Source organism: Musa acuminata, chromosome BXJ2-1, assembly GCF_036884655.1.
Source record: "Musa acuminata AAA Group cultivar baxijiao chromosome BXJ2-1, Cavendish_Baxijiao_AAA, whole genome shotgun sequence".
Lineage (NCBI taxonomy): Eukaryota > Viridiplantae > Streptophyta > Magnoliopsida > Zingiberales > Musaceae > Musa > Musa acuminata.
The window spans coordinates 24,239,407-24,264,645 of NC_088338.1; the positions used below are offsets into that span (position 1 = coordinate 24,239,407).

At 55.3% G+C, this 25,239-nt stretch overlaps 46 non-coding genes and 8 pseudogenes across 46 annotated transcripts; all 54 read left to right on the plus strand.

The window, feature by feature from the left end:
- Positions 1–37: 37 nt before the first annotated feature.
- Positions 38–156, plus strand: LOC135604182 (5S ribosomal RNA). Its single transcript, XR_010484202.1, has one exon. It is a non-coding gene; the product is annotated as a 5S ribosomal RNA (ribosomal RNA).
- A 350-nt stretch (positions 157–506) lies between these two features.
- LOC135601374 (5S ribosomal RNA) lies at positions 507–625 on the plus strand. Its single transcript, XR_010483670.1, has one exon. It is a non-coding gene; the product is annotated as a 5S ribosomal RNA (ribosomal RNA).
- Positions 626–975: 350 nt separating this feature from the next.
- LOC135601986 (5S ribosomal RNA) lies at positions 976–1,094 on the plus strand (annotated as a pseudogene).
- Positions 1,095–1,444: 350 nt separating this feature from the next.
- LOC135599634 (5S ribosomal RNA) lies at positions 1,445–1,563 on the plus strand. The gene has a single exon (XR_010481981.1). It is a non-coding gene; the product is annotated as a 5S ribosomal RNA (ribosomal RNA).
- A 350-nt stretch (positions 1,564–1,913) lies between these two features.
- On the plus strand, positions 1,914–2,032 carry LOC135603834 (5S ribosomal RNA). The gene has a single exon (XR_010484164.1). It is a non-coding gene; the product is annotated as a 5S ribosomal RNA (ribosomal RNA).
- A 349-nt stretch (positions 2,033–2,381) lies between these two features.
- On the plus strand, positions 2,382–2,500 carry LOC135602069 (5S ribosomal RNA; annotated as a pseudogene).
- A 350-nt stretch (positions 2,501–2,850) lies between these two features.
- On the plus strand, positions 2,851–2,969 carry LOC135600637 (5S ribosomal RNA). Its single transcript, XR_010482956.1, has one exon. It is a non-coding gene; the product is annotated as a 5S ribosomal RNA (ribosomal RNA).
- Positions 2,970–3,317: 348 nt separating this feature from the next.
- On the plus strand, positions 3,318–3,436 carry LOC135601561 (5S ribosomal RNA). The gene has a single exon (XR_010483851.1). It is a non-coding gene; the product is annotated as a 5S ribosomal RNA (ribosomal RNA).
- A 349-nt stretch (positions 3,437–3,785) lies between these two features.
- LOC135600272 (5S ribosomal RNA) lies at positions 3,786–3,904 on the plus strand. Its single transcript, XR_010482598.1, has one exon. It is a non-coding gene; the product is annotated as a 5S ribosomal RNA (ribosomal RNA).
- A 349-nt stretch (positions 3,905–4,253) lies between these two features.
- LOC135600273 (5S ribosomal RNA) lies at positions 4,254–4,372 on the plus strand. Its single transcript, XR_010482599.1, has one exon. It is a non-coding gene; the product is annotated as a 5S ribosomal RNA (ribosomal RNA).
- Positions 4,373–4,722: 350 nt separating this feature from the next.
- Positions 4,723–4,840, plus strand: LOC135601094 (5S ribosomal RNA). The gene has a single exon (XR_010483398.1). It is a non-coding gene; the product is annotated as a 5S ribosomal RNA (ribosomal RNA).
- Positions 4,841–5,189: 349 nt separating this feature from the next.
- On the plus strand, positions 5,190–5,308 carry LOC135600661 (5S ribosomal RNA). The gene has a single exon (XR_010482978.1). It is a non-coding gene; the product is annotated as a 5S ribosomal RNA (ribosomal RNA).
- Positions 5,309–5,657: 349 nt separating this feature from the next.
- On the plus strand, positions 5,658–5,776 carry LOC135600975 (5S ribosomal RNA). The gene has a single exon (XR_010483283.1). It is a non-coding gene; the product is annotated as a 5S ribosomal RNA (ribosomal RNA).
- A 350-nt stretch (positions 5,777–6,126) lies between these two features.
- LOC135600755 (5S ribosomal RNA) lies at positions 6,127–6,245 on the plus strand. The gene has a single exon (XR_010483068.1). It is a non-coding gene; the product is annotated as a 5S ribosomal RNA (ribosomal RNA).
- Positions 6,246–6,594: 349 nt separating this feature from the next.
- LOC135600274 (5S ribosomal RNA) lies at positions 6,595–6,713 on the plus strand. Its single transcript, XR_010482600.1, has one exon. It is a non-coding gene; the product is annotated as a 5S ribosomal RNA (ribosomal RNA).
- A 350-nt stretch (positions 6,714–7,063) lies between these two features.
- Positions 7,064–7,182, plus strand: LOC135600869 (5S ribosomal RNA). The gene has a single exon (XR_010483180.1). It is a non-coding gene; the product is annotated as a 5S ribosomal RNA (ribosomal RNA).
- Positions 7,183–7,531: 349 nt separating this feature from the next.
- LOC135600275 (5S ribosomal RNA) lies at positions 7,532–7,650 on the plus strand. Its single transcript, XR_010482601.1, has one exon. It is a non-coding gene; the product is annotated as a 5S ribosomal RNA (ribosomal RNA).
- A 350-nt stretch (positions 7,651–8,000) lies between these two features.
- On the plus strand, positions 8,001–8,119 carry LOC135601746 (5S ribosomal RNA). The gene has a single exon (XR_010483915.1). It is a non-coding gene; the product is annotated as a 5S ribosomal RNA (ribosomal RNA).
- Positions 8,120–8,468: 349 nt separating this feature from the next.
- LOC135600276 (5S ribosomal RNA) lies at positions 8,469–8,587 on the plus strand. Its single transcript, XR_010482602.1, has one exon. It is a non-coding gene; the product is annotated as a 5S ribosomal RNA (ribosomal RNA).
- Positions 8,588–8,937: 350 nt separating this feature from the next.
- Positions 8,938–9,056, plus strand: LOC135599934 (5S ribosomal RNA). Its single transcript, XR_010482272.1, has one exon. It is a non-coding gene; the product is annotated as a 5S ribosomal RNA (ribosomal RNA).
- A 350-nt stretch (positions 9,057–9,406) lies between these two features.
- On the plus strand, positions 9,407–9,525 carry LOC135600955 (5S ribosomal RNA). The gene has a single exon (XR_010483264.1). It is a non-coding gene; the product is annotated as a 5S ribosomal RNA (ribosomal RNA).
- Positions 9,526–9,875: 350 nt separating this feature from the next.
- On the plus strand, positions 9,876–9,994 carry LOC135601681 (5S ribosomal RNA; annotated as a pseudogene).
- A 348-nt stretch (positions 9,995–10,342) lies between these two features.
- Positions 10,343–10,461, plus strand: LOC135602211 (5S ribosomal RNA; annotated as a pseudogene).
- Positions 10,462–10,811: 350 nt separating this feature from the next.
- On the plus strand, positions 10,812–10,930 carry LOC135600702 (5S ribosomal RNA). The gene has a single exon (XR_010483018.1). It is a non-coding gene; the product is annotated as a 5S ribosomal RNA (ribosomal RNA).
- Positions 10,931–11,279: 349 nt separating this feature from the next.
- LOC135601418 (5S ribosomal RNA) lies at positions 11,280–11,398 on the plus strand. The gene has a single exon (XR_010483713.1). It is a non-coding gene; the product is annotated as a 5S ribosomal RNA (ribosomal RNA).
- Positions 11,399–11,747: 349 nt separating this feature from the next.
- On the plus strand, positions 11,748–11,866 carry LOC135599785 (5S ribosomal RNA). Its single transcript, XR_010482128.1, has one exon. It is a non-coding gene; the product is annotated as a 5S ribosomal RNA (ribosomal RNA).
- A 349-nt stretch (positions 11,867–12,215) lies between these two features.
- Positions 12,216–12,334, plus strand: LOC135600277 (5S ribosomal RNA). Its single transcript, XR_010482603.1, has one exon. It is a non-coding gene; the product is annotated as a 5S ribosomal RNA (ribosomal RNA).
- Positions 12,335–12,684: 350 nt separating this feature from the next.
- Positions 12,685–12,803, plus strand: LOC135604019 (5S ribosomal RNA; annotated as a pseudogene).
- A 349-nt stretch (positions 12,804–13,152) lies between these two features.
- LOC135600278 (5S ribosomal RNA) lies at positions 13,153–13,271 on the plus strand. Its single transcript, XR_010482604.1, has one exon. It is a non-coding gene; the product is annotated as a 5S ribosomal RNA (ribosomal RNA).
- A 350-nt stretch (positions 13,272–13,621) lies between these two features.
- LOC135600598 (5S ribosomal RNA) lies at positions 13,622–13,740 on the plus strand. Its single transcript, XR_010482916.1, has one exon. It is a non-coding gene; the product is annotated as a 5S ribosomal RNA (ribosomal RNA).
- Positions 13,741–14,089: 349 nt separating this feature from the next.
- LOC135600936 (5S ribosomal RNA) lies at positions 14,090–14,208 on the plus strand. Its single transcript, XR_010483245.1, has one exon. It is a non-coding gene; the product is annotated as a 5S ribosomal RNA (ribosomal RNA).
- Positions 14,209–14,558: 350 nt separating this feature from the next.
- On the plus strand, positions 14,559–14,677 carry LOC135600550 (5S ribosomal RNA). Its single transcript, XR_010482870.1, has one exon. It is a non-coding gene; the product is annotated as a 5S ribosomal RNA (ribosomal RNA).
- A 350-nt stretch (positions 14,678–15,027) lies between these two features.
- LOC135600538 (5S ribosomal RNA) lies at positions 15,028–15,146 on the plus strand. Its single transcript, XR_010482858.1, has one exon. It is a non-coding gene; the product is annotated as a 5S ribosomal RNA (ribosomal RNA).
- A 349-nt stretch (positions 15,147–15,495) lies between these two features.
- LOC135600280 (5S ribosomal RNA) lies at positions 15,496–15,614 on the plus strand. The gene has a single exon (XR_010482606.1). It is a non-coding gene; the product is annotated as a 5S ribosomal RNA (ribosomal RNA).
- A 352-nt stretch (positions 15,615–15,966) lies between these two features.
- On the plus strand, positions 15,967–16,085 carry LOC135602948 (5S ribosomal RNA). The gene has a single exon (XR_010484064.1). It is a non-coding gene; the product is annotated as a 5S ribosomal RNA (ribosomal RNA).
- A 307-nt stretch (positions 16,086–16,392) lies between these two features.
- On the plus strand, positions 16,393–16,511 carry LOC135600967 (5S ribosomal RNA). The gene has a single exon (XR_010483275.1). It is a non-coding gene; the product is annotated as a 5S ribosomal RNA (ribosomal RNA).
- Positions 16,512–16,860: 349 nt separating this feature from the next.
- Positions 16,861–16,979, plus strand: LOC135600750 (5S ribosomal RNA). The gene has a single exon (XR_010483063.1). It is a non-coding gene; the product is annotated as a 5S ribosomal RNA (ribosomal RNA).
- A 350-nt stretch (positions 16,980–17,329) lies between these two features.
- LOC135601068 (5S ribosomal RNA) lies at positions 17,330–17,448 on the plus strand. The gene has a single exon (XR_010483373.1). It is a non-coding gene; the product is annotated as a 5S ribosomal RNA (ribosomal RNA).
- A 350-nt stretch (positions 17,449–17,798) lies between these two features.
- Positions 17,799–17,917, plus strand: LOC135600551 (5S ribosomal RNA). Its single transcript, XR_010482871.1, has one exon. It is a non-coding gene; the product is annotated as a 5S ribosomal RNA (ribosomal RNA).
- Positions 17,918–18,267: 350 nt separating this feature from the next.
- Positions 18,268–18,386, plus strand: LOC135604170 (5S ribosomal RNA). The gene has a single exon (XR_010484200.1). It is a non-coding gene; the product is annotated as a 5S ribosomal RNA (ribosomal RNA).
- Positions 18,387–18,736: 350 nt separating this feature from the next.
- Positions 18,737–18,855, plus strand: LOC135600281 (5S ribosomal RNA). The gene has a single exon (XR_010482607.1). It is a non-coding gene; the product is annotated as a 5S ribosomal RNA (ribosomal RNA).
- Positions 18,856–19,205: 350 nt separating this feature from the next.
- LOC135601710 (5S ribosomal RNA) lies at positions 19,206–19,324 on the plus strand (annotated as a pseudogene).
- Positions 19,325–19,674: 350 nt separating this feature from the next.
- On the plus strand, positions 19,675–19,793 carry LOC135600937 (5S ribosomal RNA). Its single transcript, XR_010483246.1, has one exon. It is a non-coding gene; the product is annotated as a 5S ribosomal RNA (ribosomal RNA).
- A 350-nt stretch (positions 19,794–20,143) lies between these two features.
- LOC135601281 (5S ribosomal RNA) lies at positions 20,144–20,262 on the plus strand. Its single transcript, XR_010483579.1, has one exon. It is a non-coding gene; the product is annotated as a 5S ribosomal RNA (ribosomal RNA).
- Positions 20,263–20,612: 350 nt separating this feature from the next.
- Positions 20,613–20,731, plus strand: LOC135601165 (5S ribosomal RNA). Its single transcript, XR_010483467.1, has one exon. It is a non-coding gene; the product is annotated as a 5S ribosomal RNA (ribosomal RNA).
- Positions 20,732–21,081: 350 nt separating this feature from the next.
- Positions 21,082–21,200, plus strand: LOC135600165 (5S ribosomal RNA). Its single transcript, XR_010482492.1, has one exon. It is a non-coding gene; the product is annotated as a 5S ribosomal RNA (ribosomal RNA).
- A 350-nt stretch (positions 21,201–21,550) lies between these two features.
- Positions 21,551–21,669, plus strand: LOC135601896 (5S ribosomal RNA; annotated as a pseudogene).
- Positions 21,670–22,019: 350 nt separating this feature from the next.
- LOC135601582 (5S ribosomal RNA) lies at positions 22,020–22,138 on the plus strand. The gene has a single exon (XR_010483872.1). It is a non-coding gene; the product is annotated as a 5S ribosomal RNA (ribosomal RNA).
- A 350-nt stretch (positions 22,139–22,488) lies between these two features.
- On the plus strand, positions 22,489–22,607 carry LOC135600474 (5S ribosomal RNA). The gene has a single exon (XR_010482795.1). It is a non-coding gene; the product is annotated as a 5S ribosomal RNA (ribosomal RNA).
- A 350-nt stretch (positions 22,608–22,957) lies between these two features.
- On the plus strand, positions 22,958–23,076 carry LOC135602120 (5S ribosomal RNA; annotated as a pseudogene).
- Positions 23,077–23,426: 350 nt separating this feature from the next.
- LOC135600249 (5S ribosomal RNA) lies at positions 23,427–23,545 on the plus strand. Its single transcript, XR_010482575.1, has one exon. It is a non-coding gene; the product is annotated as a 5S ribosomal RNA (ribosomal RNA).
- A 350-nt stretch (positions 23,546–23,895) lies between these two features.
- Positions 23,896–24,014, plus strand: LOC135600608 (5S ribosomal RNA). Its single transcript, XR_010482926.1, has one exon. It is a non-coding gene; the product is annotated as a 5S ribosomal RNA (ribosomal RNA).
- A 350-nt stretch (positions 24,015–24,364) lies between these two features.
- Positions 24,365–24,483, plus strand: LOC135600362 (5S ribosomal RNA). The gene has a single exon (XR_010482685.1). It is a non-coding gene; the product is annotated as a 5S ribosomal RNA (ribosomal RNA).
- A 350-nt stretch (positions 24,484–24,833) lies between these two features.
- LOC135601290 (5S ribosomal RNA) lies at positions 24,834–24,952 on the plus strand. The gene has a single exon (XR_010483587.1). It is a non-coding gene; the product is annotated as a 5S ribosomal RNA (ribosomal RNA).
- The last annotated feature ends 287 nt before the right edge of the window (positions 24,953–25,239 follow it).

A 25,239-nucleotide genomic window follows, 5' to 3' on the forward strand; every position in this document is an offset into this window, starting at 1 on the left:
CGACGTGTACATAGGCGAGGGACGAAGCACGCGAAACAGGTGCGATAATGCCAGCACTAAAGCACCGGATCCCATCAGACCCCCGAAGTTAAGCGTGCTTTGGCGAGAGTAGTACTAGGATGGGTGACCCCCTGGGAAGTCCTCGTATTGCACTCCTTTTTTCGTCCCGAGATACAAAACATCTCCAGTAGACCTCCGAAACGATTGTTATGGGGCTCGGAATTTGCCGTGACAGCTACGCAGTCAGTATCGTGGGGCTCGGAGAGAGCTTTCCGGATTGGGGTCGCAATAGCGATTCCGAGATCGTTCTAGAAAGTGCCGATGGTTTCGACGCGCGCTTGCCGTGACCGATACGCAGTCGTTGGGCTACGGCTTTGAGAGAGCTTGCAATAGGGATTTCGTGAACGTTCGAGAAAGCGCCGACGGTTTCGTGGCGGGCAAGAGGCTCCGGACATTGATGCGCCGGTCGCGACGTGTACATAGGCGAGGGACGAAGCACGCGAAACGGGTGCGATAATGCCAGCCCTAAAGCACCGGATTCCATCAGAACTCCGAAGTTAAGCGTGTTTTGTCGAGAGTAGTACTAGGATGGGTGACCCCCTGGGAAGTCCTCATGTTGCACTCCTTTTTGCGTCCCGAGATACGAAACATCTCCCGTAGACCTCCGAGACGATTGTTTTGGGGCTCGGAATTTGTCGTGACAGCTACGCAGTCAGTATCGTGGGGCTCGGAGAGAGCTTCCCAGATTGGGGTCGCAATAGCGATTCCGAGATCGTTCTAGAAAGTGCCGATGGTTTCGACGCGCGCTTGCCGTGACCGATACGCAGTCGTTGGGCTAGGGCTCGGAGAGAGCTTGCAATAGGGATTTCGTGAACGTTCGAGAAAGCGCCGACGGTTTCGTGATGGGCAAGAGGCTCCGGACGTTGATGCGCCGGCCGCGACGTGCATATAGGCGAGGGACGAAGCACGCGAAACGGGTGTGATAATGCCAGCACTAAAGCACCGGATCCCATCAGAACTTCGAAGTTAAGCATGCATTAGAGAGAGTAGTACTAGGATGGGTGACCACCTGGGAAGTCCTCGTGTTGCACTCCTTTTTGCGTCCCGAGATACGAAACATCTCCCGTAGACCTCCGAGACGATTGTTTCGGGGCACGGAATTTGCCGTGACCGCTACGCAGTCAGTATCGTGGGGCTCGGAGAGAGCTTTCCAGATTGGGGTCGCAATAGCGATTCCAAGATCGTTCTAGAAAGTGCCGATGGTTTCGATGCGCTCTTGCCATGACCGATACGCAGTCGTTGGGCTAGGGCTCTGAGAGAGCTTGCAATAGGGATTTCGTGAACGTTCGAGAAAGCGCCGACGGTTTCGTGACGGGCAAGAGGCTCCGGACATTGATGCGCCGGCCGCGACGTGTACATAGGCGAGGGACGAAGCACGCGAAACAGGTGCGATAATGCCAGCACTAAAGCACCGGATCCCATCAGACCTCCGAAGTTAAGCGTGCTTTGGCGAGAGTAGTACTAGGATGGGTGACCCCCTGGGAAGTCCTCGTATTGCACTCCTTTTTTCGTCCCGATATACAAAACATCTCCAGTAGACCTCCGAAACGATTGTTTTGGGGCTCGGAATTTGCCGTGACAGCTACGCAGTCAGTATCGTGGGGCTCGGAGAGAGCTTTCCGGATTGGGGTCGCAATAGCGATTCCGATATCGTTCTAGAAAGTGCCGATGGTTTCGACGCGCGTTTGCCGTGACCGATACGCAGTCGTTGGGCTAGGGCTCTGAGAGAGCTTGCAATAGGGATTTCGTGAACATTCGAGAAAGCGCCGACGGTTTCGTGACGGGCAAGAGGCTCCGGACATTGATGCGCCGGTCGCGACGTGTACATAGGCGAGGGACGAAGCACGCGAAACGGGTGCGATAATGCCAGCACTTAAGCACCGGATCCCATCAGACCTCCGAAGTTAAGCGTGCTTTGGCGAGATTAGTACTAGGATGGGTGACCCCCTGGGAAGTCCTCGTATTGCACTCCTTTTTTCGTCCCGAGATACAAAACATCTCCCGTAGACCTCCGAAACGATTGTTTTGGGACTCGGAATTTGCCGTGACAGCTATGCAGTCAGTATCGTGGGGCTCGGAGAGAGCTTTCCGGATTGGGGTCGCAATAGCGAGTCCGAGATCGTTCTAGAAAGTGTCGATGGTTTTGACGCGCGCTTGCCGTGACCGATACGCAGTCGTTGGGCTAGGGCTCGGAGAGAGCTTGCAATAGAACTTTCTCGAACGTTCGAGAAATCGCCGAAGTTACGTGACAGGCAAGAGGCTCCAGACATTGATGCGCCGGCCGCGACGTGCACATAGGCGAGGGACGAAGCACGCGAAACGGGTGCGATAATGCCAGCACTATTGCACCGGATCCCATCAGAACATCGAAGTTAAGCGTACTTTGGAGAGAGTAGTACTAGGATGGGTGACCCCCTGGGAAGTCCTCGTGTTGCACTCCTTTTTGCGTCCCGAGATACGAAACATCTCCCGTAGACCTCCGAGACGATTGTTTAGGGGCTCGAAATTTGCCGTGACCACTACGCAGTCAGTATGGTGGGGCTCGAAGAGAGCTTTCCGGATTGGGGTCGCAATAGAGATTCCGAGATCATTCCAGTAAGTGCCGATGGATTCGACGCGCGCTTACCGTGACCGATACGCAGTCGTTGGGCTAGGGCTCTGAGAGAGATTGCAATAGGGATTTCGTGAATGTTCGAGAAAGCGCCGACGGTTTCTTGACGGGCAAGAGGCTCCGGACATTGATGCGGCGGCCGCGACGTGTACATAGGCGAGGGATGAAGCACGCGAAACGGGTGCGATAATGCCAGCACTAAAGCACCGGATCCCATCAGACCTCCGAAGTTAAGCGTGCTTTGGCGAGAGTAGTACTAGGATGGGTGACCCCCTGGGAAGTCCTCGTATTGCACTCCTTTTTTCGTCCCGAGATACAAAACATCTTCCTGGACCTCCGAAACGATTGTTTCGGGGCTCGGAATTTGCCGTGACCGCTACGCAGTCAGTATCGTGGGGCTCGGAGAGAGCTTTCCGGATTGGGGTCGCAATAGCGATTCCGAGATCGTTCTAGAAAGTGCCGATGGTTTCGACGCGCGCTTGCCGTGACCGATACGCAGTCGTAGGGCTAGGGCTCGGAGAGAGCTTGCAATAGGGATTTCGTGAACGTTCGAGAAAGCGTCGCCATTTCGTGACGGGCAAGAGGCTCCGGACATTTATGCGCCGGCCGCGACGTGCACATAGGCGAGGGATGAAGCACGCGAAACGGGTGCGATAATGCCCGCACTAATGCACCGGATCCCATCAGAACTTCGAAGTTAAGCGTACTTTGGAGAGAGTAGTACTAGGATGGGTGACCCCCTGGGAAGTCCTCGTGTTGTACTCCTTTTTGCGTCCCGAGATACGAAACATCTCCCGTACACCTCCGAGACGATTGTTTTGGGGCTCGGAATTTGCCGTGACCGCTATGCAGTCAGTATCGCGGGGTTCGGATAGAGCTTTCCGGATTGGGGTCGCAATAGCGATTCCGAGATCGTTATAGAAAGTGCCGATGGTTTCGACGCGCGCTTGCCGTGACCGATACGCAGTCGTTGGGCTACGGCTCGAAGAGAGCTTGCAATAGGGATTTCGTGAACGTTCGAGAAAGCGCCGACGTTTCGTGAATGGCAAGAGGCTCCGGACTTTGATGCGCCGGCCGCGACGTGCACATAGGCGAGGGACGAAGCACGCGAAACGGGTGCGATAATGCCAGCACTAATGCACCGGATCCCATCAGAACTTCGAAGTTAAGCGTACTTTGGAGAGAGTAGTACTAGGATGGGTGACCCCCTGGGAAGTCCTCGTGTTGCACTCCTTTTTGCGTCCCGAGATACGAAATATCTCCCGTAGACCTCTGAGACGATTGTTTTGGGGCTCGGAATTTGCCGTGACCACTACGCAATCAGTATCGTGGGGCTCGGAGAGAGCTTTCCGGATTGGGGTCGCAATAGCGATTCCGAGATCGTTCTAGAAAGTTCCGATGGTTTCGACGCGCGCTTGCCGTGACCGATACGCAGTCGTTGGGCTAGGGCTCGGAGAGAGCTTGCAATTGGGATTTCGTGAATGTACGAGAAAGCGACGACGTTTCGTGACGGGCAAAAGGCTCCGGACATTGATGCGCCGGCCGCGACGTGCACATAGGCGAGGGACGAAGCACGCGAAACGGGTGCGATAATGCCAGCACTAATGCACCGGATCCCATCAGAACTTCGAAGTTAAGCGTACTTTGGAGAGAGTAGTACTAGGATGGGTGACCCCCTGGGAAGTCCTCGTGTTGCACTCCTTTTTGCGTCCCGAGATACGAAACATCTCCCGTAGACCTCCGAGACGATTGTTTTGGGGCTCGGAATTTGCCGTGACCGCTACGCGGTCAGTATCGTGGGGCTCGGAGAGAGCTTTTCGGATTGGGGTCGCAATAGCGATTCCGAGATCGTTCTAGAAAGTGCCGATGGTTTCGACGCGCGCTTACCGTGACCGATACGCAGTCGTTGGGCTAGGGCTCTGAGAGAGCTTGCAATAGGGATTTCGTGAACGTTCGAGAAAGCGCCGACGGTTTCGTGACGGGCAAGATGCTCCGGACATTGATGCGCCGGCCGCGACGTGTACATAGACGATGGACGAAGCACGCGAAACGGGTGCGATAATGCCAGCACTAAAGCTCCGGATTCCATCAGACCTCCGAAGTTAAGCGTGCTTTGGCGAGAGTAGTACTAGGATGGGTGAACCCTGGGAAGTCCTCGTATTGCACTCCTTTTTTCGTCCCGAGATACAAAACATCTCCCGTAGACCTCCGAAACGATTGATTTGGGGCTCGGAATTTGCCGTGATAGCTACGCAGTTAGTATCGTGGGACTCGGAGAGAGCTTTCCGGATTGGGGTCGCAATAGCGATTCCGAGATCGTTCTAGAAAGTGCCGATGGTTTCGACGCGCGCTTGCCGTGACCGATACGCAGTCGTTGGGCTAGGGCTCGGAGAGAGCTTGCAATAGGGATTTCGTGAACGTTCGAGAAAGCGCCGACATTTCGTGACGGGCAAGAGGCTCGGGATATTTATGCGCCGACCGCGACGTGCACATAGGCGAGGGACGAAGCACGCGAAACGGGTGCGATAATGCCAGCACTAATGCACCGGATCTCATCAGAACTTCGAAGTTAAGCGTACTTTGGAGAGAGTAGTACTAGGATGGGTGACCCCCTGGGAAGTCCTCGTGTTGCACTCCTTTTTGCGTCCCGAGATACGAAACATCTCCTATAGACCTCCGAGACGATTGTTTTGGGGCTCAGATTTGCCGTGACCGCTATGCAGTCAGTATCGTGGGGCTCGGAGAGAGTTTTCCGGATTGGGGTCGCAATAGCGATTCCGAGATCGTTCTAGAAAGTGCCGATGGTTTCGACACGCGCTTGCCGTGGCCGATACGCAGTCGTTGGGCTAGGGCTCGGAGAGAGCTTGCAATAGGGATTTCGTGAACGTTCGAGAAAGCGCCGACGGTTTCGTGACGGACAAGAGGCTCCGGACATTGATGCGCCGACCGCGACGTGCACATAGGCGAGGGACGAAGCACGCGAAACAGGTGCAATAATGCCAGCACTAATGCACCGGATCCCATCAGAACTTCGAAGTTAAGCGTACTTTGGAGAGAGTAGTACTAGGATGGGTGACCCCCTGGGAAGTCCTCGTGTTGCACTCCTTTTTGCGTCTCGAGATACGAAACATCTCCCGTAGACCTCCGAGACGATTGTTTTGTGGCTCGGAATTTGCCGTGACCGCTACGCAGTCAGTATGGTGGGGCTCGGAGAGAGCTTTCCGGATTGGGGTCGCAATAGCGATTCCGAGATCGTTCTAGAAAGTGCCGATGGTTTCAACGCGCGCTTACCGTGACCGATACGCAGTCGTTGGGCTAGGGCTCTGAGAGAGCTTGCAATAGGGATTTCGTGAACGTTCGAGAAAGCGCCGACGGTTTCGTCACGGGCAAGAGGCTCCGGACATTGATGCTCCGGCCGCGACGTGTACATAGGCGATGGACGAAGCACGCGAAACGGGTGCGATAATGCCAGCACTAAAGCACCGGATCCCATCAGACCTCCGAAGTTAAGCGTGCTTTGGCGAGAGTAGTACTAGGATGGGTGACCCCCTGGGAAGTCCTCGTATTGCACTCCTTTTTTCGTCCCGAGATACAAAACATCTCCCGTAGAGCTCCGAAACGATTGTTTTGGGGCTCGGAATTTGCCGTGATAGCTACGCAGTCAGTATCGTGGGGCTCGGAGAGAGCTTTCCGGATTGGGGTCGCAATAGTGATTCCGAGATCGTTCTAGAAAGTGCCGATGGTTTCGACGCGCGCTTGCCGTGACCGATACGCAGTCGTTGGGCTAGGGCTCGGAGAGAGCTTGCAATAGGGATTTCGTGAACGTTCGAGAAAGCGCCCACGTTTCGCGACGGGCAAATGGCTCCGGATATTTATGCGCCGGCCGCGACGTGCACATAGGCGAGGGACGAAGCACGCGAAACGGGTGCGATAATGCCAGCACTAATGCACCGGATCCCATCAGAACTTCGAAGTTAAGCGTACTTTGGAGAGAGTAGTACTAGGATGGGTGACCCCCTGGGAAGTCCTCGTGTTGCACTCCTTTTTACGTCCCGAGATACGAAACATCTCCCGTAGACCTCCGAGACGATTGTTTTGGGGCTCAAAATTTGCCGTGACCGCTACGCAGTCAGTATGGTGGGGCTCGGAGAGAGCTTTCCGGATTGGGGTCGCAATAGCGATTCCGAGATCGTTCTAGAAAGTGCCGATGGTTTCGACGCGTGCTTACCGTGACCGATACGCAGTCGTTGGGCTAGGGCTCTGAGAGAGCTTGCAATAGGGATTTCGTGAACGTTCGAGAAAGCGCCGACGGTTTCGTGACGGGTAAGAGGCTCCGGACATTGATGCGCCGGCCGCGACGTGTACATAGGCGAGGGACGAAGCACGCGAAACGGGTGCGATAATGCCAGCACTAAAGCACCGGATCCCATCAGACCTCCGAAGTTAAGCGTGCTTTGGCGAGAGTAGTACTAGGATGGGTGACCCCCTGGGAAGTCCTCGTATTGCACTCCTTTTTTCGTCCCGAGATACAAAATATCTCCCGTAGAAGTCCGAAACGATTGTTTTGGGGCTCGGAATTTGCCGTGACAGCTACGCAGTCAGTATCGTGGGGCTCGGAGAGAGCTTTCCGGATTGGGGTCGCAATAGCGATTCCGATATCGTTCTAGAAAGTGCCGATGGTTTCGACGCGAGCTTGCCGTGACCGATACGCAGTCGTTGGGCTAGGGCTCGGAGAGAGCTTGCAATAGGGATTTCGTGAACGTTCGAGAAAGCGCCGACGTTTCGTGACGGGCAAGAGGCTCCGGATATTTATGCGCCGACCGCGACGTGCACATAGGCGAGGGACGAAGCACGCGAAACGGGTGCGATAATGCCAGCACTAATGCACCGGATCCCATCAGAACTTCGAAGTTAAGCGTACTTTGGAGAGAGTAGTACTAGGATGGGTGACCCCCTGGGAAGTCCTCGTGTTGCACTCCTCTTTGCGTCCCGAGATACGAAACATCTCCCGTAGACCTCCGAGACGATTGTTTTGGGGCTCGAAATTTGCCGTGACCGCTACGCAGTCAGTATGGTGGGGCTCGGAGAGAGCTTTCCGGATTGGGGTCGCAATAGCGATTCCGAGATCGTTCTAGAAAGTGCCGATGGTTTCGACGCGTGCTTACCGTGACCGATATGCAGTCGTTGGGATAGGGCTCTGAGAGAGCTTGCAATAGGGATTTCGTGAACGTTCGAGAAAGCGCCGACGGTTTCGTGACGGGTAAGAGGCTCCGGACATTGATGCGCCGGCCGCGACGTGTACATAGGCGAGGGACGAAGCACGCGAAACGGGTGCGATAATGCCAGCACTAAAGCACCGGATCACATCAGACCTCCAAAGTTAAGCGTGCTTTGGCGAGAGTAGTACTAGGATGGGTGACCCCCTGGGAAGTCCTCGTATTGCACTCCTTTTTTCGTCCCGAGATACGAAACATCTCCCGTAGAGCTCCGAAACGATTGTTTTGGGGCTCGGAATTTGCCGTGACAGCTACGCAGTCAGTATCGTGGGGCTCGGACAGAGCTTTCCGGATTGGGGTCGCAATAGCGATTCCGAGATCGTTCTAGAAAGTGCCGATGGTTTCGACGCGCGTTTGCCGTGACCGATACGCAGTCGTTGGGCTAGGGCTCGGAGAGAGCTTGCAATAGGGATTTCGTGAACGTTCGAGAAAGCGCCGACATTTCGTGACGGGCAAGAGGCTCCGGACATTGATGCGCCGGCCGCGACGTGCACATAGGCGAGGGACGAAGCACGCGAAACGGGTGCGATAATGCCAGCACTAATGCACCGGATCCCATCAGAACTTCGAAGTTAAGCGTACTTTGGAGAGAGTAGTACTAGGATGGGTGACCCCCTGGGAAGTCCTCGTGTTGCACTCCTTTTTGCGTCCCGAGATACGAAACATCTCCCGTAGACCTCCGAGACGATTGTTTTGGGGCTCAGAATTTGCTGTGACCGCTACGCAGTCAGTATCGTGGGGCTCGGAGAGAGCTTTCCGGATTGGGGTCGCAATAGCGATTCCGAGATCGTTCTAGAAAGTGCCGATGGTTTCGACGCGCGCTTGCCTTGACCGATACGCAGTCGTTGGGCTAGGGCTCGGAGAGAGCTTGCAATAGGGATTTCGTGAACGTTCGAGAAAGCGCGGACGATTTCGTGACGGACAAGAGGCTCCGGACATTGACGCGCCGACCGCGACGTGCACATAGGCGAGGGACGAAGCACGCGAAACGGGTGCGATAATGCCAGCACTAAAGCACCGGATCCCATCAGACCTCCGAAGTTAAGCGTGCTTTGGCGAGAGTAGTACAAGGATGGGTGACCCCCTGGGAAGTCCCCGTATTGCACCCCTTTTTTCGTCCCGAGATACAAAACATCTCCCGTAGACCTCCGAAATGATTGTTTTGGGGTTCGGAATTTGCCGTGACAGCTACGCAGTCAGTATCGTGGGGCTCGGAGAGAGCTTTCCGGATTGGGGTCGCAATAGCGATTCTGAGATCGTTCTAGAAAGTGCCGATGGTTTCGACGCGCGCTTGCCGTGACCGATACGCAGTCGTTGGGCTAGGGCTCGGAGAGAGCTTGCAATAGGGATTTCGTGAACGTTCAAGAAAGCGCCGACGGTTTCGTGACGGACAAGAGGCTTCGGACATTGAAACGCCGACCGCGACGTGCACATAGGCGAGGGACGAAGCACGCGAAACGGGTGCGATAATGCCAGCACTAAAGCACCGGATCCCATCAGCACTCCGAAGTTAAGCGTGCTTTGGCGAGAGTAGTACTAGGTTGGGTGACCCCCTAGGAAGTCCTCGTGTTGCACTCCTTTTTGCGTCCCGAGATACGAAACATCTCCCTTAGACCTCCGAGACGATTGTTTTGGGGCTTGGAATTTGCCGTGACCGCTACGCAGTCAGTATCGTGGGGCTCGGAGAGAGCTTTCCGGATTGGGGTCACAAAAGCGATTCTGAAATCGTTCTAGAGAGTGCCGATGGTTTCGACGCGCGCTTGCCGTGATCGATACACAGTCGTTGAGCTAGGGCTTGGAGAGAGCTTGCAATAGGGATTTCGTGAACGTTCGAGAAAGCGCCGACGGTTTCGGGATGGGCAAGAGGCTCCGGACGTTGATGGCCCGGCCGCGTCGTGCACATAGGCGAGGGACGAAGCACGCGAAACGGGTGCGATAATGCCAGCAGTAAAGCACCGGATCCCATCAGACCTCCAAAGTTAAGCGTGCTTTGGCGAGAGTAGTACAAGGATGGGTGACGCCCTGGGAAGTCCCCGTATTGCACCCCTTTTTTCGTCCCGAGATACAAAACATCTCCCGAAGACCTCCGAAACGATTGTTTTGGGGCTCGGAATTTGCCGTGACAGCTACGCAGTCAGTATCGTGGGGCAGGAGAGAGCTTTCCGGATTGGGGTCGCAATAGCGATTCCGATATCGTTCTAGAAAGTGCCGATGGTTTCGACGCGCGCTTGCCGTGACCGATACGCAGTCGTTGGGCTAGGGCTCGGAGAGAGCTTGCAATAGGGATTTCGTGAACGTTCGAGAAAGCGCCGACATTTCGTGACGAGCAAGAGGCTCCGGACATTGATGCGCCGGCCGCGACGTGCACATAGGCGAGGGACGAAGCACGCGAAACGGCTGTGATAATGCCAGCACTAATGCACCGGATCCCATCAGAACTTCGAAGTTAAGCGTACTTTGGAGAGAGTAGTACTAGGATGGGTGACCCACTGGGAAGTCCTCGTGTTGCACTCCTTTTTGCGTCCCGAGATACGAAACATCTCCCGTAGACCTCCGAGACGACTGTTTTGGGGCTCAGAATTTGCCGTGACCGCTACGCAGTCAGTATCGTGGGGCTCGGAGAGAGCTTTCCGGATTTGGGTCGCAATAGCGATTCCGAGATCGTTCTAGAAAGTGCCGATGGTTTCGACGCGCGCTTGCCGTGACCGATACGCAGTCGTTGGGCTAGGGCTCGGAGAGAGCTTGCAATAGGGATTTCGTGAACGTTCGAGAAAGCGCGGACGATTTCGTGACGGACAAGAGGCTCCGGACATTGACGCGCCGACCGCGACGTGCACATAGGCGAGGGACGAAGCACGCGAAACGGGTGCGATAATGCCAGCACTAATGCACCGGATCCCATCAGACCTCCGAAGTTAAGCGTGCTTTGGCGAGAGTAGTACAAGGATGGGTGACCCCCTGGGAAGTCCCCGTATTGCACCCCTTTTTTCGTCCCGAGATACAAAACATCTCCCGTAGACCTCCGAAACGATTGTTTTGGGGTTCGGAATTTGCCGTGACAGCTACGCAGTCAGTATCGTGGGGCTCGGAGAGAGCTTTCCGGATTGGGGTCGCAATAGCGATTCTGAGATCGTTCTAGAAAGTGCCGATGGTTTCGACGCGCGCTTGCCGTGACCGATACGCAGTCGTTGGGCTAGGGCTCGGATAGAGCTTGCAATAGGGATTTCGTGAACGTTCGAGAAAGCGCCGACGTTTCGTGACGGGCAAGAGGCTCCGGACATTGATGCGCCGGCCGCGACGTGCACATAGGCGAGGGACGAAGCACGCGAAACGGGTGCTATAATGCCAGCACTAATGCACCGGATCCCATCAGACCTCCGAAGTTAAGCGTGCTTTGGCGAGAGTAGTACAAGGATGGGTGACGCCCTAGGAAGTCCCCGTATTGCACCCCTTTTTTCGTCCCGAGATACAAAACATCTCCCGTAGACCTCCGAAACGATTGTTTTGTGGCTCGGAATTTGCCGTGACAGCTACGCAGTCAGTATCGTGGGGCAGGAGAGAGCTTTCCGGATTGGGGTCGCAATAGCGATTCCGAGATCGTTCTAGAAAGTGCCGATGGTTTCGACGCGCGCTTGCCGTGACCGATACGCAGTCGTTGGGCTAGGGCTCGGAGAGAGCTTGCAATAGGGATTTCGTGAACGTTCGAGAAAGCGCGGACGATTTCGTGACGGACAAGAGGCTCCGGACATTGACGCGCCGACCGCGACGTGCACATAGGCGAGGGACGAAGCACGCGAAACGGGTGCGATAATGCCAGCACTAAAGCACCGGATCCCATCAGACCTCCGAAGTTAAGCGTGCTTTTGCGAGAGTAGTACAAGGATGGGTGACCCCCTGGGAAGTCCCCGTATTGCACCCCTTTTTTCGTCCCGAGATACAAAACATCTCCCGTAGACCTCCGAAACGATTGTTTTGGGGTTCGGAATTTGCCGTGACAGCTACGCAGTCAGTATCGTGGGGCTCGGAGAGAGCTTTCCGGATTGGGGTCGCAATAGCGATTCTGAGATCGTTCTAGAAAGTGCCGATGGTTTCGACGCGCGCTTGCCGTGACCGATACGCAGTCGTTGGGCTAGGGCTCGGAGAGAGCTTGCAATAGGGATTTCGTGAACGTTCGAGAAAGCGCCGACGTTTCGTGACGGGCAAGAGGCTCCGGACATTGATGCACCGGCCGCGACGTGCACATAGGCGAGGGACGAAGCACGCGAAACGGGTGCGATAATGCCAGCACTAATGCACCGGATCCCATCAGAACTTCGAAGTTAAGCGTACTTTGGAGAGAGTAGTACTAGGATGGGTGACCCCCTGGGAAGTCCTCGTGTTGCACTCCTTTTTGCGTCCCGAGATACGAAACATCTCCCGTAGACCTCCGAGACGATTGTTTTGGGGCTCAGAATTTGCCGTGACCGCTATGCAGTCAGTATCGTGGGGCTCGGAGAGAGCTTTCCGGATTGGGGTCGCAATAGCGATTCCGAGATCGTTCTAGAAAGTGCCGATGGTTTCGACGCGCGCTTGCCATGACCGATACACAGTCGTTGGGCTAGGGCTCGGAGAGAGCTTGCAATAGGGATTTCGTGAACGTTCGAGAAAGCGCCGACGGTTACGTGACGGACAAGAGGCTCCGGACATTGATGCGCCGACCGCGACCTGCACATAGGCGAGGGACGAAGCACGCGAAACGGGTGCGATAATGCCAGCACTAGTGCACCGGATCCCATCAGAACTTCGAAGTTAAGCGTACTTTGGAGAGAGTAGTACTAGTATGGGTGACCCCCTGGGAAGTGATCGTTTTGCACTCCTTTTTGCGTCCCGAGATACGAAACATCTCCCGTAGACCTCTGAGACGATTGTTTTGGGGCTCAGAATTTGCCGTGACCGCTAGGCAGTCAGTATCGTGGGGCTCGGAGAGAACTTTCCGGATTGGGGTCGCAATAGCGATTCCAAGATCGTTCTAGAAAGTGCCGATGGTTTCGACGCACGCTTGCCGTGACCGATACACAGTCGTTGGGCTAGGGCTCGGAGAGAGCTTGCAATAGGGATTTCGTGAACGTTCGAGAAAGCGCCGACGTTTCATGACGGGCAAGAGGCTCCGGACATTGATGCGCCGGCCGCGACGTGCACATAGGCGAGGGACGAAGCACGCGAAACGGGTGCGATAATGCCAGCACTAATGCACCGGATCCCATCAGAACTTCGAAGTTAAGCGTACTTTGGAGAGAGTAGTACTAGGATGGGTGACCCCCTGGGAAGTCCTCGTGTTGCACTCCTTTTTGCGTCCCGAGATACGAAACATCTCCCGTAGACCTCCGAGACGATTGTTTTGGGGCTCGGAATTTGCAGTGACCGCTACGCTGTCAGTATCGTGGGGCTCGGAGAGAGCTTTCCGGATTGGGGTCGCAATAGCGATTCCGAAATCGTTCTAGAGAGTGACGATGGTTTCGACGTGCGCTTTCCGTGACCGATACGCAGTCGTTGAGCTAGGGCTCGGAGAGAGCTTGCAATAGGGATTTCGTGAACGTTCGAGAAAGCGCCGACGGTTTCGTGATGGGAAAGAGGCTCCGGACGTTGATGGCCCGGCCGCGACGTGCACATAGGCGAGGGACGAAGCACGCGAAACGGGTGCGATAATGCCAGCACTAAAGCACCGGATCCCATCAGACCTCCGAAGTTAAACGTGCTTTGGCGAGAGTAGTACAAGGATGGGTGACCCCCTGGGAAGTCCTCGTATTGCACCCCTTTTTTCGTCCCGAGATACAAAACATCTCCCGTAGACCTCCGAAACGATTGTTTTGGGGCTCGGAAATTGCCGTGACAGCTACGTAGTCAGTATCGTGGGGCTCGGAGAGAGCTTTCCGGATTGGGGTCGCAATAGTGATTCCGAGATCGTTCTAGAAAGTGCTAATGGTTTCGACGCGCGCTTGCCGTGACCGATACGCAGTCATTGGGCTATGGCTCGGAGAGAGCTTGCAATAGGGATTTCGTGAACGTTCGAGAAAGCGCCGACGTTTCGTGACGGGCAAGAGGCTCCGAACATTGATGCGCCGGCCGCGACGTGCACATAGGCGAGGGACGAAGCATGCGAAACGGGTGCGATAATACCAGCTCTAGAGCACCGGATCCCATCAGCACTCCGAAGTTAAGCGTGCTTTGGTGATAGTAGTACTAGGTTGGGTGACCCCCTGGGAAGTCCTCGTGTTGCACTCCTTTTTGTGTCCCGAGATACGAAACATCTCCCGTAGACCTCCGAGACGATTGTTTTGGGGCTCGGAATTTACCGTGACAGCTACGCAGTCAGTATCGTGGGGCTCGGAGAGAGCTTCCCAGATTGGGGTCACAATAGCGATTCCGAGATCGTTCTAGAAAGTGCCGATGGTTTCGACGTGCGCTTGCCGTGACCGATACGCAGTCGTTGGGCTAGGGCTCGTAGAGAGCTTGCAATAGGGATTTCGTGAACGTTCGAGAAAGCGTCGACGGTTTCGTGATGGGAAAGAGGCTCCGGACGTTGATGCGCCGGCCGCGACGTGCACATAGGCGAGGGACGAAGCACGTGAAACAGGTGCTATAATGCCAGCACTAAAGCACCGGATCCCATCAGAACTTCGAAGTTAAGCGTGCTTTGGAGAGAGTAGTACTAGGATGGGTGACCCCCTGGGAAGTCCTCGTGTTGCACTCCTTTTTGCGTCCCAAGATACGAAACATCTCTCGTAGACCTCCGAGACGATTGTTTTGGGGCTCGGAATTTGCCGTGACCGCTACGCAGTCAGTATCGTGGGGCTCGGAGAGTGCTTTTCGGATTGGGGTCGCAATAGCGATTCCGAGATCGTTCTAGAAAGTGTCGATGGTTTCGACGCGCGCTTGCCATGACCGATTCGCAGTCGTTGGGCTAGGGCTCGGAGAGAGCTTGCAATAGGGATTTCGTGAACGTTCGAGAAAGCGCCGACGGTTTCGTGACGGACAAGAGGCTCCGGACATTGGTGCGCCGGCCGCGACGTGCACATAGGCGAGGGAAGAAGCACGCGAAACGGGTGCGATAATGCCAGCACTAATGTACCGGATCCCATCAGAACTTCGAAGTTAAGCGTACTTTGGCGAGAGTAGTCCTAGGATGGGTGACCCCTTGGGAAGTCCTCGTGTTGCACTCCTTTTTGTGTCCCGAGATACGAAACATCTCCCGTAGACCTCCGAGACGATTGTTTTGGGGCTCGGAATTTGCCGTGACCGCTACGCAGTCAGTATCGTGGGGCTCGGAGAGAGCTTCCCAGATTGGGGTCGCAATAGCGATTCCGAGATCGTTCTAGAAAGTGCCGATGGTTTCGACGTGCGCTTGCCGTGACCGATACGCAGTCGTTGGGCTAGGGCTCGGAGAGAGCTTGCAATAGAGATTTCGTGAACGTTCGAGAAAGCGCCGACGTTTCGTGACGGGCAAGAGGCTCCGGACATTGATGCGCCGGCCGCGACGTGCACATAGGCGAGGGACGAAGCACGTGAAACGGGTGCGATAATGCCAGCACTAATGCACCGGATCCCATCAGAACTTCGAAGTTAAGCGTACTTTGGAGAGAGTAGTACTAGGATGGGTGACCCCCTGGGAAGTCCTCGTGTTGCACTCCTTTTTGCGTCCCGAGATACGAAACATCTCCCGTAGACCTCCGAGACGATTGTTTTGGGGCTCGGAATTTGCAGTGACCGCTACGCTGTCAGTATCGTGGGGCTCGGAGAGAGCTTTCCGGATTGGGGTCCCAATAGCGATTCCGAGATCGTTCTAGAAAGTGCCGATGGTTTCGACGCGCGCTTGCCGTGACCGATACGCAGTCGTTGGGCTAGGGCTCGGAGAGAGATTTTGCAATAGGGATTTCGTGAACGTTCGAGAAAGCGCCGACGGTTTCGTGACGGACAAGAGGCTCCGGACATTGATGCGCCGACCGCGACATGCACATAGGCGAGGGACGAAGCACGCCAAACGGGTGCGATAATGCCAGCACTAAAGCACCGAATCCCATCAGCACTCCGAAGTTAAGCGTGCTTTGGCGAGAGTAGTACTAGGATGGGTGACCCCTTGGGAAGTCCTCGTGTTGCACTCCTTTTTGCGTCCCGAGATACGAAACATCTCCCGTAGACCTCCGAAACGATTGTTTTGGGGCTTGGAATTTGCCGTGACCGCTACGCAGTCAGTATCGTGGGGCTCGGAGAGAGCTTTCCGGATTGGGGTCGCAATAGCGATTCCGAAATCGTTCTAGAAAGTGCCGATGGTTTCGACGCGCGCTTGCCGTGACCGATACGCAGTCGTTGGGCTAGGGCTCGGAGAGAGCTTGCAATAGGGATTTCGTGAACGTTCGAGAAAGCGCCGACTGCGACGTGTACATAGGCGAGGGACGAAGCACGCGAAACGGGTGCGATAATGCCAGCACTAAAGCACCGGATCCCATCAGCACTCCGAAGTTAAGCGTGCTTTGGCGAGAGTAGTACTAGGTTGGGTGACCCCCTAGGAAGTCCTCGTGTTGCACTCCTTTTTGCGTCCCGAGATACGAAACATCTCCCGTAGACCTCCGAGACGATAGTTTTGGGGCTTGGAATTTGCCGTGACTGCTACGCAGTCAGTATCGTGGGGCTCGGAGAGAGCTTTCCGGATTGGGGTCGCAAAAGCGATTCCGAGATCATTCTAGAAAGTGCCGATGGTTTCGACGTGCGCTTGCCGTGACCGATACGCAGTCGTTGGGCTAGAGCTCGGAGAGGGCTTGCAATAGGGATTTCGTGAACGTTCGAGAAAGCGCCGACGTTTCGTGACGGGCAAGAGGCTCCGGACATTGATGCGCCGGCCGCGACGTGCATATAGGCGAGGGACGAAGCACGCGAAACGGGTGCGATAATGCCAGCACTAATGCACCGGATCCCATCAGAACTTCGAAGTTAAGCGTACTTTGGAGAGAGTAGTACTAGGATGGGTGACCCCCAGGGAAGTCCTCGTGTTGCACTCCTTTTTGCGTCCCGAGATACGAAACATCTCCCGTAGACCTCCGAGACGATTGTTTCGGGGCTCGGAATTTGCCGTGACCGCTACGCAGTCAGTATGGTGGGGCTCGGAGAATGCTTTCCGGATTGGGGTCGCAATAGCGATTCCAAGATCGTTCTAGAAAGTGCCGATGGTTTCGACGCGCGCTTGCCGTGACCGATATACAGTCGTTGGGCTAGGGCTCGAAGAGAGCTTGCAATAGGGATTTCGTCAACGTTCGAGAAAGCGCCGACGGTTTTGTGACGGGCAAGAGGCTCCGGACATTGATGCGCCGGCCGCGACGTGCACATAGGCGAGGGACGAAGCATGCGAAACGGGTGCGATAATACCAGCTCTAGAGCACCGGATCCCATCAGCACTCCGAAGTTAAGCGTGCTTTGGTGATAGTAGTACTTGGTTGGGTGACCCCCTGGGAAGTCCTCGTGTTGCACTCCTATTTGTGTCCCGAGATACGAAACATCTCCCGTAGACCTCCAAGACGATTGTTTTGGGGCTCGGAATTTACCGTGACAGCTACGCAGTCAGTATCGTGGGGCTCGGAGAGAGCTTCCCAGATTGGGGTCACAATAGCGATTCCGAGATCGTTCTAGAAAGTGCCGATGGTTTCGACGTGCGCTTGCCGTGACCGATACGCAGTCGTTGGGCTAGGGCTCGTAGAGAGCTTGCAATAGGGATTTCGTGAACGTTCGAGAAAGCGTCGACGGTTTCGTGATGGGAAAGAGGCTCCGGACGTTGATGCGCCGGCCGCGACGTGCACATAGGCGAGGGACGAAGCACGTGAAACAGGTGCTATAATGCCAGCACTAAAGCACCGGATCCCATCAGAACTTCGAAGTTAAGCGTGCTTTGGAGAGAGTAGTACTAGGATGGGTGACCCCCTGGGAAGTCCTCGTGTTGCACTCCTTTTTGCGTCCCAAGATACGAAACATCTCTCGTAGACCTCCGAGACGATTGTTTTGGGGCTCGGAATTTGCCGTGACCGCTACGCAGTCAGTATCGTGGGGCTCGGAGAGTGCTTTTCGGATTGGGGTCGCAATAGCGATTCCGAGATCGTTCTAGAAAGTGCCGATGGTTTCGACGCGCGCTTGCCATGACCGATTCGCAGTCGTTGGGCTAGGGCTCGGAGAGAGCTTGCAATAGGGATTTCGTGAACGTTCGAGAAAGCGCCGACGGTTTCGTGACGGACAAGAGGCTCCGGACATTGGTGCGCCGGCCGCGACGTGCACATAGGCGAGGGACGAAGCACGCGAAACGGGTGCGATAATGCCAGCACTAAAGCACCGGATCCCATCAGCACTCAGAAGTTAAGCGTGCTTTGGCGAGAGTAGTACTAGGTTGGGTGACCCCCTGGGAAGTCCTCGTGTTGCACTCCTTTTTGCGTCCCGAGATACGAAACATCTCCCGTAGACCTCCGAGACGATTGTTTTGGGGCTTGGAATTTGCCGTGACCGCTACGCGGTCAGTATCGTGGGGCTCGGAGAGAGCTTTCCGGATTGGGGTCGCAATAGCGATTCCGAAATCGTTCTAGAGAGTGCCGATGGTTTCTACGCGCGGTTGCCATGACCGATACGCAGTCGTTGAGTTATGGCTCGGAGACTGCTTGCAATAGGGATTTCGTGAACGTTCGAGAAAGCGCCGACGGTTTCGTGACGGGCAAGAGGCTCCGGACGTTGATGGCCCGGCCGCGACGTGCACAAAGGTGAGGGACTAAGCACGCGAAACGGGTGCGATAATGCCAGCACTAATGCACCGGATCCCATCAGAACTTCGAAGTTAAGCGTACTTTGGAGAGAGTAGTACTAGGATGGGTGACCCCCTGGGAAGTCCTCGTGTTGCACTCCTTTTTGCATCCCGAGATACGAAACATCTCCCGTAGACCTCCGAGACGATTGTTTTGGGGCTTGGAATTTGCCGTGACCGCTACGCAGTCAGTATCGTGGGGCTCGGAGAGAGCTTTCCGGATTGGGGTCGCAATAGCGATTCCGAAATCGTTCTAGAGAGTGCCGATGGTTTCGACGCTCGCTTGCCGTGACCGATACGCAGTCGTTGAGCTAGGGCTCGGAGAGAGCTTGCAATAGGGATTTCGTGAACGTTTGAGAAAGCGCCGACGGTTTCGTGACGGGCAAGAGGCTCCGGACGTTGATGGCCCGGCGGCGACGTGCACATAGGCGAGGGACGAAGCATGCGAAACGGGTGCGATAATGCCAGCACTAATGCACCGGATCCCATCAGAACATCGAAGTTAAGCGTACTTTGGAGAGAGTAGTACTAGGATGGGTGACCCCCTGGGAAGTCCTCGTGTTGCACTCCTTTTTGCGTCCCGAAATACGAAACATCTCCCGTAGACCTCCGAGACTATTCGTTTGGGGCTCGGAATTTGCCGTGAACGCTACGCAGTCAGTATCGTGTGGCTCGGAGAATGCTTTCCTGATTGGGGTCGCAATAGCGATTCTGAGATCGTTCTAGAAAGTGCCGATGGTTTCGATGCGCGCTTGCCGTGATCGATACACAGTCGTTGGGCTAGGGCTCGGAGAGAGCTTGCAATAGGGATTTCGTCAACTTTCGAGAAAGCGCCGACGGTTTCGTGACGGGCAAGAGGCTCTGGACATTGATGCGTCGGCCGCGACGTGCACATAGGCGAGGGACGAAGCATCCGAAACGGGTGCGATAATACCAGCTCTAGAGCACCGGATCCCATCAGCACTCCGAAGTTAAGCGTGCTTTGGTGATAGTAGTACTAGGTTGGGTGACCCCCTGGGAAGTCCTCGTGTTGCACTCCTTTTTATGTCCCGAGATACGAAACATCTCCCGTAGACCTCCGAGACAATTGTTTTGGGGCTCGGAATTTACCGTGACAGCTACGCAGTCAGTATCGTGGGGCTCGGAGAGTGCTTCCCAGATTGGGGTCGCAATAGCGATTCCGAGATCGTTCTAGAAAGTGCCGATGGTTTCGACGTGCGCTTGCCGTGACCGATACGCAGTCGTTGGGCTAGGGCTCGGAGAGAGCTTGCAATAGGGATTTCGTGAACGTTCGAGAAAGCGCCGACGGTTTCGTGATGGGAAAGAGGCTCCGGACGTTGATGCGCCGGCCGCGACGTGCACATAGGCGAGGGACGAAGCACGTGAAACAGGTGCTATAATGCCAGCACTAAAGCACCGGATCCCTTCAGAACTTCGAAGTTAAGCGTGCTTTGGAGAGAGTAGTACTAGGATGGGTGACCCCCTGGGAAGTCCTCGTGTTGCACTCCTTTTTGCGTCCCGAGATACGAAACATCTCTCGTAGGCCTCCGAGACGATTGTTTTGGGGCTCGGAATTTGCCGTGACCGCTACGCTGTCAGTATCGTGGGGCTCGGAGAGTGCTTTCCGGATTGGGGTCGCAATAGCGATTCCGAGATCGTTCTAGAAAGTGCCGATGGTTTCGACGAGCGCTTGCCATGACCGATTCGCAGTCGTTGGGCTAGGGCTCGGAGAGAGCTTGGAATAGGGATTTCGTGAACGTTCGAGAAAGCGCCGACGGTTTCGTGACGGACAAGAGGCTCTGGACATTGGTGCGCCGGCCGCGACGTGCACATAGGCGAGGGACGAAGCACGCGAAACGGGTGCGATAATGCCAGCACTAATGCACCGGATCCCATCAGAACTTCGAAGTTAAGCGTACTTTGGAGAGAGTAGTACTAGGAGGGGTGACCCCCTGGGAAGTCCTCGTGTTGCACTCCTTTTTGCGTCCCGAAATACGAAACATCTCCCGTAGAACTCCGAGACTATTCGTTTGGGGCTCGGAATTTGCCGTGACCACTACGCAGTCAGTATCGTGGGGCTCGGAGAATGCTTTCCGGATTGGGGTCGCAATAGCGATTCCGAGATCGTTCTAGAAAGTGCCGATGGTTTCGACGCGCGCTTGCCGTGACCGATACACAGTCGTTGGGCTAGGGCTCGGAGAGAGCTTGCAAAAGGGATTTCGTCAACGTTCGAGAAAGCGCCGACGGTTTCGTGACGGGCAAGAGGCTCCGGACATTGATGCGCCGGCCGCGACGTGCACATAGGCGAGGGACGAAGCATGCGAAACGGGTGCGATAATACAAGCTCTAGAGCACCGGATCCCATCAGCACTCCGAAGTTAAGCGTGCTTTGGTGATAGTAGTACTAGGTTGGGTGACCCCCTGGGAAGTCCTCGTGTTGCACTCCTTTTTGTGTCCCGAGATACGAAACATCTCCCGTAGACCTCCGAGATGATTGTTTTGGGGCTCGGAATTTGCCGTGACAGCTACGCAGTCAGTATCGTTGGGCTCGGAGAGAGCTTCCCACATTGGGGTCGTAATAGCGATTCCGAGATCGTTCTAGAAAGTGCCGATGGTTTCGACGTGCGCTTGCCGTGACCGATACACAGTCGTTGGGCTAGGGCTCGGAGAGAGCTTGCAATAGGGATTTCGTGAACGTTCGAGAAAGCTCCGACGGTTTCGTGATGGGAAAGAGGCTCCGGACGTTGATGCGCCGGCCGCGACGTGCACATAGGCGAGGGACGAAGCACGTTAAACAGGTGCTATAATGCCAGCACTAAAGCACCGGATCCCATTAGAACTTCGAAGTTAAGCGTGCTTTGGAGAGAGTAGTATTAGGATGGGTGACCCCTTGGGAAGTCCTCGTGTTGCACTCCTTTTTGCGTCCCGAGATACGAAACATCTCTCGTAGACCTCCGAGACGATTGTTTTGGGGCTCGGAATTTGCCGTGACCGCTACGCAGTCAGTATCGTGGGGCTCGGAGAGTGCTTTCCGGATTGGGGTCGCAATAGCGATTCCGAGATCGTTCTAGCAAGTGCCGATGGTTTCGACGCGCGCTTGCCATGACCGATTCACAGTCGTTGGGCTAGGGCTCGGAGAGAGCTTGCAATAGGGATTTCGTGAACGTTCGAGAAAGCGCCGACGGTTTCGTGACGGACAAGAGGCTCCGGACATTGGTGCGCCGGCCGCGACGTGCACATAGGCGAGGGACGAAGCACGCGAAACGGGTGTGATAATGCCAGCACTAAAGCACCGGATCCCATCAGAACTCCGAAGTTAAGCGTGCTTTAGAGAGAGTAGTACTAGGATTGGTGACCCCTTGGGAAGTCCTCGTGTTGCACTCCTTTTTGCGTCCCAAGATACGAAACATCTCCCGTAGACCTCCGAGACGATTGTTTTGGGGCTCGTAATTTGCCGTGACCGCTACACAGTCAGTATCGTGGGGCTCGGAGAGAGCTTTCCGGATTGGGGGCGCAATAGCGATTCCGAAATCGTTCTAGAAAGTGCCGATGGTTTCGATGCGCGCTTGTCGTGACCGATACGCAGTCGTTGGGCTTGGGCTCGGAGAGAGCTTGCAATATGGATTTCGTGAACATTCGAGAAAGCGCCGACGGTTTCGTGACGGGCAAGAGGCTCCGGACGTTGATGGCCCGGCCGCGACGTGCACATAGGCGAGGGACGAAGCACGTGAAACGGGTGCGATAATGCCAGCACTAAAGCACCGGATCCCATCAGAACTTCGAAGTTAAGCGTACTTTGGAGAGAGCAGTACTAGGATGGGTGACCCCCTGGGAAGTCCTCGTGTTGCACTCCTTTTTGCGTCCCGAGATACGAAACATCTCCAATAAACCTCCGAGACGATTGTTTTGGGGCTCGGAATTTGCCGTGACCGCTACGCCGTCAGTATCGTGGGGCTCGGAGAGAGCTTTCCGGATTGGGGTCGCAATAGCGATTCCAAAATCGTTCTAGAAAGTGCCGATGGTTTCGTCGCGCGCTTGCCGTGACCGATACGCAGTCGTTGGGCTTGGGCTTGGAGAGAGCTTGCAATATGGATTTCGTGAACGTTCGTGAAAGCGCCGACGGTTTCGTGACTGGTAAGAGGCTCCGGACATTGATGGCCTGGCCGCGAAGTGCACATAGGCAAGGGACGAAGCACGCGAAACGGGTGCGATAATGCCAGCACTAAAGCACCGGATCCCATCAAAACTTCGAAGTTAAGCGTACTTTGGAGAGAGTAGTACTAGGATGGGTGACCCCCTGGGAAGTCCTCGTGCTGCACTCCTTTTTGCGTCCCGAGATACGAAACATCTCCCGTAGACCTCCGAGATGATTATTTTGGGGCTCGGAATTTGCCGTGACCGCTACGCAGTCAGTATCGTGGGGCTTGGAGAGAGCTTTCCGGATTGGGGTGGCAATAGCGATTCCAAAATCGTTCTAGAAAGTGCCGATGGTTTCGACGCGCGCTTGCCGTGACCGATACGCAGTCGTAGGGCTAGGGCTCGGAGAGAGCTTGCAATAGGGATTTCGTGAACGCTCGAGAAAGCGCCGATGGTTTCGTGATGGGCAAGAGGCTCCGGACGTTGATGGCCCGGCCGCGACGTGCACATAGGCAAGGGACGAAGCACGCGAAACGGGTGCGATAATGCCAGCACTAAAGCACCGGATCCCATCAGAACTCCGATGTTAAGCGTACTTTGGAGAGAGTAGTACTAGGATGGGTGACCCCTTGGGAAGTCCTCGTGTTGCACTCCTTTTTGCGTCCCGAGATACGAAACATCTCCCGTAGACCTCCGAGACGAATGTTTTGGGGCTCGGAATTTGCTGTGACCGCTACGCAGTCAGTATCGTGGGGCTCGGAGAAAGCTTTCCGGATTGGGGTCGCTATAGCGATTCCGAGATCGTTCTAGAAATTGCCGATGGTTTCGACGCGCGCTTGCCGTGACCGATACACAATCGTTGGGCTAGGGCTTAGAGAGAGCTTGCAATAGGGATTTCGTGAACGTTCGATAAAGCGCCGACGGTTTCGTGACGGGCAAGAGGCTCCGGACATTGATGCGCCGGCCGCGACGTGCACATAGGCGAGGGACGAAGCACGCGAAATGGGTGCGATAATGCCAGCAATAAAGCACCGGATCCCATCAGCAATCCGAAGTTAAGCGTGCTTTGGCAAGAGTAGTACTAGGATGGGTGACCCCCTGGGAAGTCCTCGTGTTGCACTCCTTTTTCCGTCCCGAGATACGAAATATCTCCCGTAGACCTCCGAGACGATTGTTTCGGGGCTCGGAATTTGCCGTGACCGCTACGCTATTAGTATCGTGGGGCTCGGAGAGAGCTTTCCGGATTGGGGTCGCAATAGCGATTTCGAGATCGTTCTAGAAAGTGCCGATGGTTTCGACGCGCGCTTGCTGTGACCGATACGCAGTCGTTGGGCTAGGGCTCGGAGAGAGCTTGCAATAGGGATTTCGTGAACGTTCGAGAAAGCGCCAACGGTTTCGTGACGGGCAAGAGGCTCCGGACGTTGATGGCCCGGCCGCGACGTGCACATAGGCAAGGGACAAAGCACGCGAAACGGGTGCGATAATGCCAGCACTAAAGCACCGGATCCCATCAGAACTCCTAAGTTAAGCGTACTTTGGAGAGAGTAGTACTAGGATGGGTGACCCCCTGGGAAGTCCTCGTGTTGCACTCCTTTTTGCGTCCCGAAATACGAAACATCTCCCGTAGACCTCCGAGACGATTCGTTTGGGGCTTGGAATTTGCCGTGACCGCTACGCAGTCAGTATCGTGGGGCTCGGAGAATGCTTTCCGGATTGGGGTCGCAATAGCGATTCCGAGATCGTTCTAGAAAGTGCCGATGGTTTCGACGCGCGCTTGCCGTGACCGATACACAGTCGTTGGGCTAGGGCTCGGAGAGAGCTTGCAATAGGGATTTCGTCAACGTTCGAGAAAGCGCCGACGGTTTCGTGACGGGCAAGAGGCTCCGGACATTGATGCGCCGGCCGCGACGTGCACATATGCGAGGGACGAAGCACGCGAAACAGGTGCCATAATGCCAGCACTAAAGCACCGGATCCCATCAGCAATCTGAAGTTAAGCGTGCTTTGGCGAGAGTAGTACTAGGATGGGTGACCCCCTGGGAAGTCCTCGTGTTGCACTCCTTTTTGCGTCCCGAGATACGAAACATCTCCCGTAGACCTCCGAGACGATTGTCTCGGGGCTCGGAATTTGCCGTGACCGCTACGCAGTCAGTATCGTGGGGCTCGGAGAGAGCTTTCCGGATTGGGGTCGCAATAGCGATTCCGAGATCGTTCTAGAAAGTGCCGATGGTTTCGACGCGCGCTTGCCGTGACCGATACGCAGTCGTTAGGCTAGGCTCGGAGAGAGCTTGCAATAGGGATTTCGTGAACGTTCGAGAAAGCGCCGACGGTTTCGTGACGGGCAAGAG